The following is a 4,770-nucleotide window of genomic DNA, read 5'->3' as shown; positions in this document are numbered from 1 at the left end:
ATGATAAATTTTAAATGAAGATTAAATGTTTTTAATTAAGCTGAAATGATCACAATAGCATTCAACTGGGTTTGTGTGTCATATTTAATCTATTTTAATGTTTACATTTATTTTACACTTTTTAAAATGTATTTTTACATGTCAATAATAAAATAACTTTTTGCTTTAATGTTTAAATATTACAGCATTACAATATTTCACATTTAAATCATTACTGTTATGCTAAATAAATTATTATATATTATACAGTTGCAATCAGATTTATTAGCCCCCCTTTGAATTTCTTTTTTAAATATTTCCCAAATGATGTTTAACAGCAAGGAAATGTTCACAGTATGTCTGATATTTTTTTATATAATAATTATTTGTTTTATTTTGGCGAGAATAAAAGCAGTTTTTAATTTTTTAAACACAATTTTAAGGTCAATATTATTACCCCCTTTAAGCTATTTCTTTTTCGATCGTCTACAGCAGTGTTTCCCAACACTGTTCCTGAAGGCACACCAACAGTACACGTTTTCAACCTCTCCCTAATCAAACACGCCTCAATCAACTCATCAGAACATTGGAAGAGACTCCAACACCTGACACGAATGGATCAGAAAAAAGGAGACATCCAAAATATGTACTGTGGGTGTGCCTCCAGGAACAGGGTTGGGAAACACAGGTCTACAGAACAAACCATCATCATACAATAACTTGCCTAATTACCCTAACTTACCTAGTTAACCTAATTAACCTAGTTAAGCCTTTAAATGTCACTAAGCTGTATAGAAGTGTCTTGAAGAATATCTAGTCTAATATTATGTACTGTCATCATGACAAAGAGAAAATAAATCAGTTATTAGAGATGAGTTATTAAAACTATTATGATTAGAAATGTGTTGGAAACTTCTCTCCGTTAAACAGAAATTAGGAAAAAAATAAACAGGGGGCTAATAATTCAGGGGGGCTAATACTTCTGATTGCAACTGTGTATATATATATATATATATATGATTTTTTTTAAACCAAAACAAACTTTCATTATATAATAATACTTCTCTTTTGATTTTGGGCTTAAACATGACCCAGACGTGCTCTCAATAAAAGATTTACCCTTTTAGTCAGCATTTAGTAAGTTCTGTGGTCCCATACAACCAAATGAATGCATTTAAATCAACTTACAACATAAGAAACCATTTGCCTTATGGACAAACATCTCTCATTTCACTGCAGAATTCCAGCTTTCCTATAATGACATCTAAAAGGGGTTATCTGGTCTCACATTCCCAAAATGCACTGCTGCAGAGTCAAAGAAACAAATCTATTAATGTCCTGATGTGGGCTTGGATTTTAGAAATGATTTCAAGAGTTCACACTTAGCTGATGATTGATTATAAACCGTGTTTGGCATGCTGTCCCGGGAGAGAGCCCTGAGCTCATAGGAACCTCGAGCTTGGGGATCCCTCCCGTTTCATCACGAGAGAGGGGAGTCTGAGCTCAGGTAGGAATCTCCCTGGTTCAGCTATGGCTTATGACAGATTATAGGGATTGCTATGGAGAGATAAACTGCTGACTGAAAGGCATAAATAGCATTCTGACTTAAAGCTTGTCTACTGTGCCAATTTCCTTTAGTCAGTTCCCTTATGCCACATGTCTTTGAACTGTGGAAGGAAACAGGGAAACCCAAGGGAAACCCACGCGAGCACAGGGAGAACATGTAAACTCTGCACAGAAACATCGACTGGCCTAGTAAGCACTTGAACCAGTGGCATTCTTGCAGGGAGGCATCAATGCTAACCACTAAGCCACCATGTCACTCTATTAAGGAAAAGGGAGGAGTAGGGGTGGAAGGGGGGGTTCTTCAAGACAAAGATAAGGTAAGAAACTCTGGTTATTTATTGTGACTTACGATTTACTAATCAGATTAATCCTACGTTAGCTAACGTGGGACCGGCTGTGGTCAATCATAACCATGTGATCCTCTCGAAATTAGTTTATAAATTAACTTGACTTAAAAAGTTCTATAATGATAGAAAAGTGAGAAAGGGGGTGCTTTAGACGCTCTATTTATCAGATTTTATGTAAATAATCCATCAAGATAAAACTAAAGAGACAATAAATGTGCAAAAGAGATTTTCATTTCATTTCAAGCACATGCTATTTCTCTTCTGTGATGCACAGAAGTAATGCGACTGCATTTAAAAGTGCCTAAAAGGTGACAAAAAAAGCACCCCCAATAAAAAAATCTCCATATAATAAGTAGTTTTCTGACTTCTGCAAAACAGAAAGAGTGAAAATAAATGCAACTCTTTATTTTTGTGAATATACTGACTTTTCATTTGGTATCAGAACACTTGTATTCAGCTTTACACTGTAAACAAATCTCTGTAAATGAGCAGGTTTCCTCATTGTCATTCATGTTCTTATATTTCCATTTATTTCTGCTTTTGAATTGCATTATGGGACCTTAATGTCTCTTCCAACAACTGTTAACCTTGAGAAGTGTGAAACAGTGACTTTCATGAACATCTTTAATAGTTTAAAGTGCTATATTGTCTGTGTTGGTGTTGTATATTACACTACAAAACCCTTGTAATAAACTGCAGCACATTTTCTGCTGTTACAGACTTATTTCTCTAGATCAGTGTTTCCCAACCCTGTTCCTGGAGGCACACCAACAAAACATATTTTGGATGTCTTCCCTTACCTGACTAATTAACTTCAGGTGTTGGAGTCTCTTCTTATGTTCTAATAAGGTGATTCAGGTGTGTTTGATTAGGGAGACATTGAAAATGTGTACTGTTGGTGTGCCTTCAGGAACAGGGTTGGGAAACACTGCTCTAGATATTATTACGTACACATTATATCCTTTAAATGCCTAAAACGTCACTAAAAGTCACTTTGTTAAACTGTAGAGTTGAATTTTCAACATCAGAAGTGGACAGAGCAGTGATCAACATCCCATAATGCAATTCACAACAGTAAATAAGCAAAAGAAAAGCACTTGTGAATCCCAAAATAAGCAAACTGTCAATTAACAGATTTTTACAGTGAAGAGTCACATGGACTACGCTATTATGCTGTATTTTGGCCTTCTCAAGCCTTGATGCTCTGTTTTTGTCTCATTATTATTAATATAAGAGCTTTTTTTTCAATCATTTAAGGTTTGAGAGACCAGATATTCCCCTATTCTGATCATTAATAAAACTGAAGCAATGCTATTAGTGCCAGTGTTCCAACTTCCAGTGTTTTTCTGAACATTAAAACACCGGCGTCATCTGAAAACATCCATATATTGAGACAGCTACTGAGAAACAGACGGACGTGCTAGTAAAGTGCATGACTGGGTGAGAAATCTGCTGCATGGTCCAATATTCAAAAAGCATTTTCCAGAGATGATGCATTTTTAGCCGGGATGAGTGAATGAAACAAACGCAGCTGATCCCAGAGGCTGGAAGTCTGATCTTCTGTAAAACTAACTGAAACGCATTGATATAAAATGATGTGGAAGTCGAGTGTTAAAGGAAGAGTTCATCTGAAACTAATTATAAACGGTCATCATTTACTAATCCTCATGTTATGTTTATTGCGCGTTTGTTTTATAGCAGTGGAAGATTTTCAGTGAGTAACTACTACTTACTTTGTCCTGAAATGGATCATTCGACATTGGAAGATCTGAAACATGGTGCTACTTTGAGCATTTGCAATTTATATAAATATATTTACACATTACGTTATGTAACAAACACAAAAATGCATTATGGGAAATATTATAAATATTCTGAAATGCACATATTTTTTATATTTCTATAATATGTTATTAAATGATAATCATCATCATGAATTATATTGAAAATACTGCATTTATATGGAACTTTTCACTTTAGAAACTTCATTTATTTTCCTTCTGCTTGAGGCTGATTTATACTTCTGCGTCAAGCGCATGTGTATGCTCCAGCACAGCCTACGCATGGACACATAGGCCTCATCGTGGCCGTCGCTGATGCACACCTCTCAAAAAATGAAACTTCACGTAGCAACATGTTGCACAAGCTCTCTGATTGGTCAGCTTGGTAGTGCTGACGAGTGTGGGCGGGGCCGAGAGCCGCGCAAACCAGTTGGAGCGAGTGTTTACAAGTGTGGAGTCCTGTGAAGGAGCTCCAGGTGGACATTTTTGTTTTGTGTTTACCTTATGGTTAAAGTTGTTGCACATCTGCCGAGCCCCGGTCTCAAAATGTTGAGTTTGAGGTACTTGTATATTAAGGAAGCGTTCAGAAAAAACAAAACACCAGCGAAGAAACTCGACACAGAGGAATATAAACACCTACTGCCAGCTAGAGTTTCGGAAGTGTTATTGCAAAGCAACACAAACAGCTTGCAGAAGTATAAATGCACGGCTACGCACAAAGCTTACGCCGTGGGTCACGCCGATCACTCAGCGCAAAAGTATAAACCAGGCTTTAGACTATTTCAGAGGTCACCACAGCGGAATGAACCGCCAACTATTCCAGCATGTGTACAGTGCTGGGAAATTTTTTGAAAATAGTTGTTTATTTATTATATTATTGTAATATCAATAATCTACAAAAATCTAATTATGTATAAAAAATAATGCACATCATATATATTTATACAGTTATTTAACTATTAAATTGTATTTATTAATTTATAAATTTCCTATCATGTTTCTTGGTAGGAAGTAAACAACATGAGGGCGAATAAATGACGATCACCTCAATATCAGCATGTGCTGTTCCTTTAAGACTGGAGAGCATGTGATCGTTA

General features: G+C 35.9%; 1 protein-coding gene across 2 annotated transcripts in view; it reads right to left on the bottom strand.

Annotated features, from left to right (window-relative positions):
• LOC130228807 (zinc finger Y-chromosomal protein 1) overlaps positions 1–4,770 on the bottom strand; it is a 37,453-nt gene continuing 32,683 nt past the window's right edge. For both annotated transcript variants that reach the window (XM_056457255.1, XM_056457256.1), the window contains exon 8: positions 1–4,770. This exon is cut by the window's right edge and continues 1,468 nt beyond it. The gene's annotated coding sequence lies outside the window, so the exon portion shown is untranslated.

Source organism: Danio aesculapii, chromosome 5 (genome assembly GCF_903798145.1).
Source record: "Danio aesculapii chromosome 5, fDanAes4.1, whole genome shotgun sequence".
Classification (NCBI taxonomy): domain Eukaryota; kingdom Metazoa; phylum Chordata; class Actinopteri; order Cypriniformes; family Danionidae; genus Danio; species Danio aesculapii.
Note: the sequence above shows the minus strand (reverse complement) of the source record. Positions and strands in the feature narration are given on the sequence as shown.